At 36.2% G+C, this 15,757-nt stretch overlaps 1 pseudogene; it reads right to left on the reverse strand.

Annotated features, from left to right (window-relative positions):
• Positions 1-1,727: 1,727 nt before the first annotated feature.
• LOC106442691 lies at positions 1,728-2,813 on the reverse strand (annotated as a pseudogene).
• Between the last annotated feature and the right edge of the window lie 12,944 nt (positions 2,814-15,757).

A 15,757-nucleotide genomic window follows, 5' to 3' on the forward strand; every position in this document is an offset into this window, starting at 1 on the left:
ATCTCGAGTTGTTGCTAGAGGTTTCAGTCAAAGAGAAGGCGTGGACTACAATGAGATATTCTCACCCGTGGTCAGACACACCTCTATCAGAGTGCTATTGGCGATAGTAGCACGTCAGGATCTGGAGTTGGAGCAACTTGATGTGAAGACTGCTTTTCTTCATGGAGAGCTTGAGGAGGAGATCTATATGACTCAGCCTGAGGGTTTTATATTTCCTGGTAAAGAAGATCATGTGTGCAAGTTGAGGAAGTCGCTGTATGGACTTAAGCAATCTCCTAGACAGTGGTACAAGAGGTTTGACAGCTATATGGTCAAGTGGACTACGACAGGAGTCCTTATGACTGTTGTGTCTACATGAGCAAGGTGGAGGATGAGTCGTATATCTACCTGGTGCTGTATGTAGACGACATGCTAATAGCTCCCAAGAAGAAGTGTTATGTTCAGAAGCTGAAAGAACTACTGAGTTCTGAGTTTGAGATGAAAGATTTAGGTGCTGCGAGGAAGATTCTAGGAATGGAGATCTTCAGGGATATGACGAAGAAGAAGATGTTCTTGTCACAAAAGGCCTACATTGAAAAGGTCTTGACAAGATTTGGGATGCTTAATGGTAAGCCTATCGATACTCCATGTGCTGCAAATTTTCATCCTACCATGAGTGATGAAATGTCTGAAGGGGAAATCGATTATATGTCACGTGTTCCTTATGCTAGTGCTGTAGGAAGTTTGATGTATGCTATGGTTTGTACAAGACCAGATCTTGTACACGCAGTCAGTGTTGTGAGTAGGTTCATGGTTCAGCCGCGAAAGCAACACTGGATCGCTGTGAAGAGGATTTTCCGGTACCTTAAGGGTACATCTGATATTGGTCTTGTCTATGGAGACATGGATCCGAGACTGGCTACTGGGTATTCTGATTCGGATTATGCAGGAGATGTGGACAGAAGGAGATCTATGACTGGTTACGTATTTACTTTGGGTGGTTATGTTGTGAGCTGGAAGGCGACTTTGCAGTCGACAGTGACTTTGTCTACAACTGAGGCAGAGTATATGTCATTGACAAAAGCTGCTAAGGAGGCAATATGGTTGAGAGGATTGGTCAGTGATCTTGGTCTTCATCATGATCAGGCTACTGTGTTCTGTGATAGCTCAAGTGCTATCTGCTTAGCCAAGGATCAGGTTCATCATGAGAGAACCAAGCATATCGATGTAAGATACCATTTTCTGAGAGATGAGAAGAGGATTGAAGTGAAGAAGGTAGGAACAGCTGATAATCCTGCGGATATGTTCACTAAGCCGGTTCCTCATAGCAAGTTCAAGCATTGTCTTGATTTGCTAAACATCTCAAGCTGTTAAATCTGGCACTGATTGGCGTTTGGCCCTGAGGGGCATCTGGCTCGAAGAGAGCATCTGGCCCAAGTGAGGGCATCTGGCTCTGAAGAGCATCTGGTCCGACGGGACATCTGACATCTGAGTTCGACGGAACATCTGAGCAAACAGAGAGTCTGGTACATCTTTATTCTGAGCACGAAGAAGTGCATTCTGGTACATCTGATTATGGAGGATTCAAGTCAAGGTGGATATTTGTTGAATAATGCCTTGAATCTTTTGGGGCTTAGTCTTTTGAGGCCCACTAGTTCTAGGGTTTTCTGGGACACAACTATATATATCTTGTGCCTCCTCTAAACCTAGTTAACAGCCGTAGAGAAACTAGATCTGATCTTCTTGTAGACAGATCTCTGTAATTACTCCATCAATAAAATTTCTCTTTGCCCGTGGACATAGCCGTTAGGAGTGAACCACGTTAAATCTCTGTGTCTTTCTTTATTGTTTATCCATCTGTTAATTTCTATCTTCTCACATCCGTCACAACATACCCGTTGAGCAAGGTCGTTAAGAGAACCTCCGACAGCATACAACACTATTCCTTTGGAGGTCTCGGACATTTTAACTCCGTCTCTCAGACACGATACAAAAAGCAACATCAATCCCCCGGGGACGAGCTCGTCGGCTCTAGCATCTAATAGAATCTTGGTGTCGGCCGAGTACTGATCAAGATATGCTTTCTTGACCGCTTTGTTGAACCCAGTGCAATGCATGTCTCTGTTCCAGGATGGAGAGTCGCGGTCCGTGATCCCTTTGGGGATTTTGGAGGTGAAATGGAATGCGTAATTGTTAACTCCTATGTGGAAACTCTCTTTAGGAAGAACACTTTCAAAGAAGGAACCCGGAACACCAGCACTATAGTATCTTCTGCCCGCAGGAAGCGACTGGAAGAGAGTGTTGAAATCGTTAGTAGTAAAGTCGTTGAAGAGGACTTGGAACTCCATGTTCTCGGCCGGGTTTTGTCCGGTCTCCTTGGCGGTACTTGTCTTCAACTGCATCAATGATGTTTTGGACTGCAACAAAAGTATTAGGTCCACTCGTACAACCAAAATCTGCCACACTGAAGCGATCAGAGTTCAAATCAAGGCTGAGTTTGGCCTTGATAGCCTCGCTCATCTTTTCTTTTGCCGCTTCTAACAGTGCTCTCTTTGAAACCAAATTAAAGAGGTAATTAATACATGCCTACTTACATAAAATAAATCATATACAATGTTTCAAAATCATTTATATAAATATATACCTGATACGAGGAGTTCTGGTTGTAACTCTCAGGACCTTCTCCTCCCACCATGATCCATTTTGGAGTAGTTTTTTTTTTTTGTTTTGGTAAGACATTTTGGAGTAGTTGCCATGATCTATCTCTTCTTCTCACTCTTCTTCTCTTGATTGATACTTAATGTTTGATGAGAACTGTGATCATTTGTGGACGCGTCTATATTTATACTAGCTTGCGTTGTGCTATTTCCTTGCTTAAAGAAAAAAAATGTGATTAATTAATAAATTAAATATGCATATACGGTTTTATATATTAATGATAATAGCCACCTACTGTGCGCTGTGCCTCTGTCATCGCCTTGCATTGTTTAATCTTAGTGTTAATCCATGTATACAAAATGTAATATATGATATTTCGAAAACACTATAAACGTGCTACGATAACAATTAGGTAAGTTTACTCAAATATACAATATTTTAGGACAATTGACTAGAACCATACATATCTTTTTTTTATTACAGGCATTTTTTAAATACCAAATGTGTCTTTTTTTTTACGTTATGAGAAAAAACGTATTTACAAAAATGCGGTTACTTTTTAATGCCACGTAATAAAAAACCCGGCGCCACGTAAGAATTCGGTTCTGTGTTTTCATTAAGTCGGCCGTAAAGAGCTATATACGTCGTTACGGCTGAGTTATTGCTACGTTGCGGCTGAATTAAACAACGCGACTGACTTAAGAGAAAACGGCTGACTTAAGAACATAAATCAGCTGTTAGTTACGGCTGATTTACAGAAATCTAGCTAATTTATGGGATAACTGCTGACTTACGTACACAAGTTACGACTGACTTATACATCGGCGGTTTGATTTCTGTAAAATTTGGCTGAGTTGTAGTTAAGACACGGCTGAGTTATGTTTCCACAGCTGAGTTAATGAACATCGACTGTCTGAGTTATTGAATTTAAGGCCGACTTATGAGATGTTGTTACGGCTGAGTTATATTTAATCATCCGTCATTGGATGGATTAATAGTAAACTCAGCTTATTTACGGCTGACTTATTAGGGAAAGATTAATTACTAGAATATCATTTGTTTGACGGCTGATTTATTTGACGATATGGCTGATTTAAGATTTTTCATCCTAATTACAGCTGATTTATTAGCGAAAGATTAATTACTGAAATAGTATCCACGTTTCGGCTGACTTGCATTGTACATGAGGGCTGATTTATTTAGGCTGAGTTATATATTCGTTTGGCGGCTGACTAAGCGATTTTCCATGTCATCTGCCATGTCATCAATTCGGATTTGCCATGTCATCACTATTCATTCTCCATCTTCTTTATCTATCTTCTTCGGCTTATTCTTTATCTTTCTCCGAGATCTTATTTTTCTGGTAATTATTGTTTCCGCAACTGGGTCTGAAAACATAGATTTTTTAAAATTGAAAATCTGAGACAGATCTACTACAGTCATCGTATTCGATGATGATCGGTTAAAGAAGAAGCTTCCTCTCCTCCAGTTTCATGTATGGCGGTCCTATATCCTGCTGCTCCCTCTCTCATTGGATTCGTCGTCTTGCAGAAGAAAAAAGACTCAAAGAGAGAAATGAAGAAGCTAAGTCCCGTAAATTGTAAGAAAAGAAGAGAGTTGAACAAAAAAAATAAGAAAAAGAGAGAAGACGAAGAAGATGATGAATTTGAAAGCTGACTTTATATGTTTGATGACTCAGATGGTGCGTCATCTGAATATGATAACTTTAGTTCATACATTAAGTCTCCAACACATACGTTATGGCTGAATTATCCTTACGTTACGGCTGAGTTATGCATATGTTACGGCTGAGTTTATAATTTTTATAACTTTATAGTTTTAGGGCTTGAAGTTCAAATTTAAGAAAAGATTTAAGTTTTAATATTGTTTTCAAATGATTAACTTTATAATTTTTATAACTTTATAATTCTATAGTTTAGGGTTTGAGGTTCAAATTTAAGAAAATATTAAAGTTTTAATATTGTGTTCAGAGTTGAAGGAATTAGTTTGTTCCCGCCCAAAATATTTTGTTCCCGCCCAAAATACAAAACGTCGCAAAACAAATTACACTTGACGGCTGAGTTATAGGACGGCTGGCTTATACCATTCAGATACGTTACAGCTGAGTTATGCATACTTTACAACTGAGTTATGCATATGTTACGGCTAAGTTATAATCAAATTACGGCTGAGTTATGCATACGTTACGACTGAGTTTATATTTTTTATAACTTTATAGTTCTATAATTTTGGGTTTGAGGTTCAAATTTAAGAAAAGACTAAAGTTTTAATATTGTGTTCAAAAGATAAACTTTATAATTTTTATAACTTTATAACTTTATAGTTCTATAGTTTAGGGTTTGAGGTTTAAATTTAAAAAAATATTAAAGTTTTAATATTGTGTTCAGAGTTGAAGGAATGATTTTTTCCCGCCCAAAATATTTTTTTCCCGCCCAAAATACCAAACGTCGTGAAACATATTACACTTAACGGCTGAGTTATAGGAACATTACGACTGACTTATACCATTCAGATACGTTACGGCTGAATTATGCACACTTACAGCTGAGTTATGCATACCTTACGGCTGAGTTTAATTATAAACCAACCCTAATCTATAACCTAGAAACAAAAAAGCTTGCAGCCGTGTCGACAAAATCTAAACCTAACTAAACCACCGTGTGTTTCTTCCATATCACGAGAGCCGGGAGGTCATTATTGTCTTCTTCCTTCGCCACCGCAGTCTCGTTACCACGAGAGCTCCGACGTCTTCAAGCCACACAACGGTTTTTTTATCTCCTCCACCATCAAGCTCATCTGCCTTATCCACCTTCTTCTAGTAATAAGAACAAATTCAAAACACAGAGAAAGAGCGAGAGAGATTGAAAGAGAGAGAGGTGACCAGTGTGGTGACAAGCGGTGGTAGTGGCGACTACGGTGCAGATGGAGACCGGCAAAAATGGATCTGAGAAACAGAAACAAGGACGACGTTGGCAAGTATAGATGGCGACGAGCTCAATATCCGTGACGACGGCGAAGACCAGTCTTCTTCAACACTTTTTCTTTTTCGCCGACAATTTTCTTTTCTTCTTTGACGTTTCTTCTTCTCTAACTTCTAAGATTTACAAACCAAATATACTAAGGCATAAGAAATGAATGATAATGTATGAAACTCTCTTGTTTACATGACAGAAAGTGAGAGAGATGAAGAAGATCTGGAACAGTAAAGAACTCTCGAAGGAAAGAGAAGAGGAAAAGGAGACGTCAAATAGAAGAGAGAAAGTGAAGAAAAATGCATTTTAAACCATTAGATCAAAACTAATCAATGATTAAGAATTGTAATCCTTGTACTAAAAAATCTAACCAATGAGAAAGAAGTTAGAAGATAAGCACTAGATGGATTTGTAGCCCTTAGATTAAAACAATCAATGGTTAATGTTTTAATTTTGATGGTTAAAATTATATTTTATATTAAAGTGTATTTTTGATAAAGCTTTAAATTTTAAAACTTGGATTTTATGATTATATGTTGATTTTTGATGTATGGTTTAAATATGAAGTTTAAAGTTTAGGGTATATAACTGAGTGAGTTTAGGGTTTGGTGTATAGTGTTTTGGGTTTTGATTTAAGATTTAAGATTATATTTTTTTAATAACAAAAATATTAGTTTTAACATTTGTAGTTAGAATTTATGGTAGATGATTAATTAATTTTTTAAAAAGTTTAAATTTTAATGTTTTATGGTATAGGTCAAAGTATGTGGTTCAAGGTTTAGGGTTAAAGGTTCGAAATAGATATGGTTTGAGATAATATTTTGAAAATATTTAACTTTATAATCTTATATTTAATATTTGTAGTTTAAATTTTAATACATTATAAAATATTATAATTTTATATTGAAAATATTGAACCCTTAGACTAAAATCAATCAATGGTCATGAAAAAAGAAATATAATTTGTAATTTTAGTTCTTTTCAATTTGTTTTAAAAAAATTGCTTAAACTTAAAAGATGTAGTTACGGGTTTAAATCAAAATTAAAAATGGAACTTTAAATAAAAGATTTTTTTTTAAATGATTAAAATTTGAGTTTCACTCAAAACTACATAAACTTTAAACCTAAACCTTAAACTTTAAATAATAATAAAAATATTGGATTTAATGTTCAAAGATAAACATTAAATTTTTATAACTTTATAATTCTATAGTTTATGATTTGAGGTTTATATTTAAGAAAAGATTAAAGTTAGAGTCTTGTAAGTCAGAATTGTATAAGTGATTGTAAGAGAACATATATCTCAAGATCAAGTTAAAGTCTCAACTTGAAGTTTAAGAAACTATACACATTCAGTTGATTTATATTCACTTGATATTGATAAGATGATCTTCAATATAACTTCTTAAAGTACTTGAATTCAGTTTTCTGATTTTAGGGTATGTTTGAGGTATTGCTGATTTATATAAACGATACGGCTGAGTTATGTAAACGATACGGCTGAGTTATCTAAACATTTTTTTTATTTTAGGGTATGTTTGAGGTATAGCTGAACTATGTAAATGACACGGCTGAGATATATAAACGACACGGCTGAGTAGTGTAAACATAGCATAAATCAAACACACAATACATGAGTGAGTTATGTTTTTTACATAGAAAACGAAAAATACAGGTTTTCTGCACCATTCCGGTATTCGTCCATGTATCCAAGCTTTAATAAACTCCTCTGTGTCGTCTCTGCTGAATCTGTCACTTCTTTTCAACTCCTTCATTTTCTTTTTGTTCAATTTTCTCTCACTCAGATCTGAAAAAAAATTAGATTATCCAAATATGGGTATGAAATCACAAACAAACTTAATTAAATACATCCCACAATTGTCGATCTGGGTGTTTTTTGGAATGTATTTGTCTTTTTTCCTCGGAATGCACACTTCTTATAGGTAGGTTTTCGGAGATTGCCAGAAAGTAACTCAACCACAACTACATATATAAACGAATTTGCATATATAAACCAGCCGTAAAAGAAAAGTGACTCAGCCACAACATATTAAAACTCAGCCACTAACTTGAAAAACGCAGCAGAGAAGATGATTTCGAGCGATTACAGCAAAAAATATTTCGTAAAAATGATTGGAGACGACGATTTCGGGGAAGACGATATCGGAGAAGACAAGACAGGGAGTTAGTTCGAGGAAGACGGAGTAAACACAATGTCGATGACGATTTCAGGAAAGAGGCGGTTAGGGTTCCTTTAGTTCTTCGACGAAGTTGTGCTGTGTTGTTGTGTTTTTTTCCAATGTTATGTAATTAAAGAGATGGTTGATTGTTCTCTATTACTGATATGAATACTTAATTAGTGATGTGGATTTAATGTTTAAAAATAATTTCAAATAAAAAAAAACTAACCAAAAGCGCTTATTGTCATTCACTAGGGGTATCCAAACACTTTATTAATTTTTAAAAGATGTATAACACTCTAGTAATAAACCAATTTTTCTTATACATTCTAGTAATTTTCTCTAACAATTATAAAGATCATACGACTTACTCTACAAGGGACAGGAACCTGAGTGGAGTGGGGCGAAGAGGTAAAAAGAAAAAAAAAAATCTGATGTTGTTATGAAATAACTTATAATTTTATAGTATTGAGAAATTTAAATAAGGCAAAATTTTATACCCGCAGGAAGAAGATAACACTGATAACGAAAGAGAATGTGTTATAAGAAGAAGAAGGGATGGTGTATTACAATTGATCGAAACGATCGTTTATATAGAAGTGAAAAAGAGAAAGTTATTGTGCGTGCATAGTGACGGTGGCTCCACATAACGCAAAATGTCAAGTTTCGGTGCGTATTATTTTGACGTTATTTTCTTCACGTTTATAACACTCACCCTTGGAGACCAGTGTCACTATCGTTTCTTTCTTAACGTCTATGTTGCCTCGTTAAAAACCTTTCCAGGAAAACTCAATGGGAAAAACCATAGTAAGGTAAAAAGAGTACAACCACGTAAGCTCCCCCTCGAATGAGCAGTCATAGATTCTTCTGATGATGCATTCCAATGTTATGGACATGTTTTCTGAATACCGAGGTAGGAAGTGATTTTGTGAAGAGGTCAGCTGCATTGTCGTATGATCGGACATATCTCACTTCAATCTCTTTCTTCTTCACGAGCTCTTGAGTGGATGAGAAGAAATTCGGATGAATATGCTTCGTTCTATCGCTTTTGATATATCCGTCCTTTGTTTGAGCAACACATGCTGGCTCCGTAATTTCGTCAATCCCACTGCTTGAACAGATGTGTCGGCTTATTGATCTAAGCCTTACACATTATCTACTTGCTTCATGGAGTGCAATGATCTCAGCATGATTTGAAGAAGTAGCCACGAGCGTTTGTTTCTGAGAAGGCCAAGATATAGCAGTGCCTCCGATCGTGAAAACGTATCATGTTTGCGATCGGGCTTTGTGTGGATCTGAAAGATATTCTGCATCTGCAAAACCAACCATTTGACCTTTTGAATCCTTAGGGTAAAACAAACCCAAATCAATGTTCCCTTGAAGGTAACGAAAGATATGTTTAATTCCACTCCAATGTCTTCGAGTTGGAGATGAGCTGAATCTTGCCAAAAGATTTACAGCAAATGATATATCAGGCCGTGTACAATTTGCAAGGTACATCAGCGCTCCAATTGAACTTAAATATGGTACTTCCGAACCAAGTATCTCTTCTTTCTCCTCAGGCGGTCGAAATGGATCACTTTCAATATTAAGTGACCTAACGACCATCGGGGTGCTAAGAGCAGTTGATTTATCCATGTTAAATCTTTTCAACACTCTTTTAGTGTATGTGGATTGGTGCACAAATATACCATTTTGTGAATGTTCTATTTGTAGGCCAAGACAATAATGTGTCTGTCCAAGATCTTTCATCTCAAATTCTCTTTAGAGATAGTCTGATGTCTTTTGTATTTCCTTTTGAGTTCCGATAATGTTAAGATCATCAACATATACCGCGATTATTACAAATCCGGATATTGTTTTCTTGATGAAAACACATGGGCATATAGGATCATTCACATATCCTTCTTTTGTTAAATGATCACTGTGACGATTATTGATACCACTCAAATTACCCTAAAGACTGAATTACTCTCTCAAATAAGAGGTTCAGTTGCAGTACTTAGTGATCGAATCCACAAGGAGCTAGGGAACCTATTAAATCTAGTCAAATTATTAATTCTAAGTGTTTGTTGTTTTATGGTTTAAAAGTAAATAGCAATCCTAATTGAGCAAGTCTATTTCTCGACTAACAAGATGATTGGGGGTGTAACTTATTGGAAGATATTAGATGCAGGGTTTCTATTCAGGTGTTGGAGATTATAATCCTATAGATGCCTAACAGTTACATGCATGATATATTAAAGCTCAACTCCTTAATCACAGTGACCAGCGATGTCAATGTTTCACTGGTTAACTAACTAGATCTTGGATTTCAACTGTCGTCTTTTGATCACAAGAAAGTGTCGATCGATGATCCTATAGGGATATCGATCGATACACCTTTCGCAATATCGATCGATTGTCAGAAGACAATATCGATCGATGCTTCTAGCTAAGCCCTAGGCGCAGGTTGATAATGCTCACTAGTCTCCTAGATCAGCGGTTAGCATCTCTCTAGCAGTCCTAGCATGACATATTAGATTCAGGAGATGATGGTCAAGGATGCTTGACTCATGCTAATTCCTAGGTTCATGTTCTAGTTAGCAAGGCGCAAAACAAGCATTAATGAACAATCAATCAATGAATATCACAACTTAGCAAATCTATAGTTGGGCTAATCCCTCTAACCTATTTGAACCCTGAATCTAACAAGTGAACTACTCAGACATAGCTAAGCAATTCATGACACAAAATATAGATAAAAACTGCATATAATAGAATAGATGAATCAATGGAGTTCCAATCACAAATATCTCTATGATTTTCTCTCCTAAAACTCTCTGCTGAAAATAAGAATACAATGGTGGCCAAAAGCTCTCCTGCCTCCTAACACTTAGGCAAGTATATAACTATTAGGTTAAAAACTCGTCAGGGGTAATCTTGCAATTTGGTGAAGCCTTGGGTTTAAAGTCGGCTGGAACCAAGTCGCGCATCTCGCGTCTCGATATCGATCGATGGTACATGATGTACATCGATCGATCATAATCTTCAATCGTCGAGGCTTCTCTTCTGTATCGATCGATGGCACTGGGTGATCATCGAACGATTGCTTCTTATTCGTATCGACCTCTAATGGTCAGCTCGGATGAAATCTCTTTTAAGCTCCTAAATGCTCCATAATCATCACTTTACTCCAAGATACTCCTGAACCCGAAAACATACTAATATGATAGAAAATATAATATATTGAACACTTATATACCATGGATGAAAATGAGTCAAATCCATGGTATATCAATTATACCACATACGTCCAGATTGCTTTAACCCATATAGTGATCTTTGCAATTTTATTGCACATAACTCTTTAGGTTTGGAACTTATTGCTTCTGGCATTTTAAATCCATCAGGAACTTTCATGTAGATATCAGTATCTAATGATCCATATAGATAGGTTGTAACAACATCCATGAGACGCATCTCTAGATTTTTATCAGCTGCTAGACTCATCAGGAATCTAAACGTGATTGCATCCATAACTGGAGAATACGTTTCTTCATAGTCGATTCCAGGTCTTTGAGAAAAACCTTGAGCCACTAGACAAGCTTTGTATCTCGTAACCTCATTTTTCTCATTTTGCTTTCGAACGAAAACCCATTTGTACCCAACTGGTCTCACATCTGCAGGTGTGAGTACAATAGATCCAAATACATCTCGTTTATTAAGCGAATCAAGTTCGGCTTGTATTGCATTTTTCCATTCTTCCCAATCATGTCTCTTTTGACATTCATAGACAGATTTTGGTTTTGGATCATCGATTTCTTCATTTATTTTACTTGAAACAATATATGAGAAAGCATCATCAAGATCATCTTGTTCATTTATATTCCATATCTTCTTATTATGGATGTATTTGATAGAAATTTCATGATTACTTTCCGACTCATGATGCTCAACTTTCTCATTATCCTCATTATTTGTTTCTTCCAAAATACTTTCTGCTATTTTGGATGTGTCATTTATCTTGACATCCTTCTGTTTTCTAGGATTTTTATTTTTAGAACCAGCAGGTCTGCCACGCTGCAAGCGTGTTTTAGACTCTCGTGTATCGTCTGCTTTTCCTTGCTCATTTGATATTTTGATACAAGCAGGAGCATTCACGGCTGGTATATGAGATTTAGTTACCGTCTTCGTATCCGCAAATGCATCAGGTAGCTGATTAGCTATACTCTGTAAATGCATGATTCATCGAACTTCTAGTTCAGACTCTTTAGTAGGAGGATCGAGATATAGTAACGAAGGTACACTCCATTTAATATCATTTTCTACATTTTTGTTTTCTCCCCCAGAACTGGGAATACTTTCTCATCAAAATGACAATCGGCGAAACGTGCTGTAAAGACGTCACTAGTCTGTGGTTCTAGATATCGTATAATTGATGGAGAATCACAACCAACATATATTCACAATCTTCTTTGTGGGTCCCATCTTTGTACGTTGTGGTGGTGCTATAGGCACATATACCGCACAACCAAAGATTCTAAAGCGGGAAATGTTTGGTTCTCAACCAAACGCTAACTGTAGTGGGGAATACTTATGGTATGCACTCGGTCTGATCCGAATTAGTGCTTCTGCATGCAAAATGGCATGTCCCCATACAGAGGTTGGATGTTTTGATCTCATGATCAATGGTCTTGCAATCAATTGCAGACGCTTAATTAAAGATTCAGCCAAACCATTTTGCGTATGAACATGAGCAACCGAATGTTCAACTTCAATTCCCGTTACCATACAATAGTCATTGAATGCTTGGGATGTGAATTCACCAGCGTTGTCTAGTCTAACTTTTTTTAATAGTATAATCAGGAAACTGTGCTCGCAGTTTGATTATTTGTGTTAGAAATCTCGCAAATGCCACATTTCGAGATGATAATAGACAAACGTGTGACCATCTACTGGATGCGTCAATTAATACCATAAAATAGTGGAATGGTCCACAAGGTGGGTGTATAGGTCCACATATATCGCCTTTAATTCTTTCAATGAACTTTGGTGATTCTTTATCGATTTTGGTTGGTGATGGCCTTACGATCAATTTTCCTAGAGAACATGCAACACATGTCATTTTATTCCCTTGAGAAATCTCCTGGATTTTCAGTGAATGACCATGTGAACTTTCTATGATTTTACGCATCATTGTAGTGCATGGGTGGCCGAGACGTTCATGCCATAATGTGTACTCTTCTGGGTTCCGTTTTACTACAAGGTTTGATTCAATCTCATCGATATAAGTATGATGTAGTCCCGAAGGAAGTTCTGGAAACTTTTCCAATATGTGTTTTCTGCCACATTGCTCAGAAGTTACATACACGTATTTCTTTCCATCCTCAGTTACAGACTGAGTATCATATCCGTGAAGATATATGTCTTTAAAACTCAACAAATTCCTTTTAGAACTCGGAGAATATAGAGAATTATTTATGGAAAATTTTTTTCCATTCGGCAACGTAAAGTTTGCTTTACCAGTTTCTTCAATCATGGCAGCAGGACCTGATATTGTATTGACGATAATTCTTGTCGGTTTTATATCAGAGAAATATATCTTTTTTTCTCAGAATAGTGTGCGTTGTTCCACTATCTGGTATACATATTTCTCGAACCCGTTTCTTGGATTTTGCTCCATTAGCATTTTGATCCATCTCTGAAATTGTCATAAATATTAATAAAAGAAAACATAAAATTCATTCATATAATAACCATATAAGGAAACACATAATAATTATACATTAAGGTGACGTTAAAACATCATTATTCATTTAAAACAGGAAATGTAATAATTATACATGACAATACTAAAAACTATGCAATAGTCTTATTATAAGCATTTCGGCTCTCTTCAGGAGTAATCTAGTCCAGCTCATTTGCGAAGTCGGAGGCATCGAGGTACGATGTCTCTTCAAAGTTTTCAGTGAGGTTCACTTCTTTAGCTTTGCCTTTCGTGTACATTTGATATAACTTACAGAGATGTGGAGGAGTACGACAGGTACGGGACCAATGTCCTTTACAGCAACATCTGTAACACACTGTCTCACGCTTCTGGGTGGTATCCTCTTGAGTTTCTTTACCCTTAGAAACTTGTCCGGATCTAACCCACGTGTTAGATCCCTTCCATTTGGGATTGTAAGTTTTTCCACGTTTGTCGTTGAAACGGCGACCACGATCTCGGTTGGTCTGGTTTCTCCTTTCTGAATTTTCTACCGCCGTAGCATTCACTTCAGGAAATGCTTTGGCTCCCGTAGGTCGAAAATTGTGGTTTTTGATCAGGAGCTCATTGTTCTTTTCAGCCAACATGAGCGCAACCATCAATTCAGAAAATCTCGTGTACCCGTATTTTCTGTAAATTTCGGGCAGGAAGTGAAGCTGTTTGTGGAAAGTGGTGTACGTTTTATTCATCATTTCTGCCTCAGAGACATGGATACCACAATATTTCAGGAGTGAAACTATCCTCAGGACAGCGGAATTGTAATCCTCAACCTTATGAAAATCTTGGAACCTCAGATTTTTCCACTCTTCTAGAGCATGAGGGAGGTTAACTTCTCTCTGGTTATCGAACCTTTCTTTTAAAGCTTGCCATAGTTCAGCTGGGTCTTCTACGCTTGCATAGTCGTGCGTTAGATTCTCATCTAAATGCTTCTTCAGGAAGATTATCGCTTCGGCTATATGCTCGAGCGACGATTTGTTACCGATTTTTATCGTTTCGGTTATCTTTTTCATTACAAGGTAAGGTTTCACATTTGTGACCCATCCGATGTAATTTTCGCCAGTTATTTTCAGAGCCGGGAACTGAAGTTTCTCGATGTTTGCCATTTGTATTTCTAAAACACAAAATAATATACTTTATTAGAATTTCGTAATTTTAAAACGAACCATTTATATTAATAATACACGCAATTACAAGGAGAAACAACGCATAGAAAAGTAAACCGACATTAAGCGTAAATTCTTCAGGAGCAAATTCTCCAATAAAAAGACCGTACATAGATGCAAAAATTAGAATTGCACATACAACCAAAAATATGCGAATCATCTTTCTTGCAATGAAAAACCGGAATGGAGCGATTTCAAAATATTTGAGAGAAGATGAAATGTTTTGGATGAAGTAAATGAGTGAAGTATGAGTGTATTTATAGATGAAAAATATTGTTCATAGCCGTTTGAAAAGGGTAAAAAAATTGAAATTTTTTCTTTGTGACCGTTGGGATTAAATCGTATGAACCGAAAATCAATATGAAAATACTGTAATAATCAGTTAACCAAATTCTGTAAATTTCATAATATTTTATATAGGTAACCAAACATTTATATAATAACCACAATATGATGAACAAATAGATATCAATCGTATTATGGTGATAGAAAAATTATAACATTAAATATATTATGCGGCGCACAGCCAAGCCAATAATTATAGTGTAATTAGCAATCAATGTTTATTAACGAGGAGACATACTGCCCGCATTAATATAGATAAATAATAATGATTAAAACAACCACTATAAAATAATTAATAATAATATATGCGGTATACCGGCCATTATAGCAGAGTAAATATGATACGTATAAATTTTACTGAATCGCAGAGTGATCGTGCTGATAACGTGTTATGAAATAACTTATAATTTTATAGTATCGATAAATTTAAATAATGGCAAAATTTTATATCCGCAGGAAGAAGATAACACTGATAACGAAAGAGAATGTGTTATAAGAAGAATAAGGGATGGTGTATTACAATTGATCGAAACGATCGTTTATATAGAAGTGAAAAAGTGAAAGTTATTGTGCGTGCATAGTGACGGTGGGCTCCACATAACGCAAAATGTCAAGTTTCGGTGCGTATTATTTTGACGTTGTTTTCTTCACGTTTATAACAGATGTCAGTTATTTTTTCATTGTGAGGGATAG

Source organism: Brassica napus, chromosome C2, assembly GCF_020379485.1.
Source record: "Brassica napus cultivar Da-Ae chromosome C2, Da-Ae, whole genome shotgun sequence".
NCBI classification, from domain to species: domain Eukaryota; kingdom Viridiplantae; phylum Streptophyta; class Magnoliopsida; order Brassicales; family Brassicaceae; genus Brassica; species Brassica napus.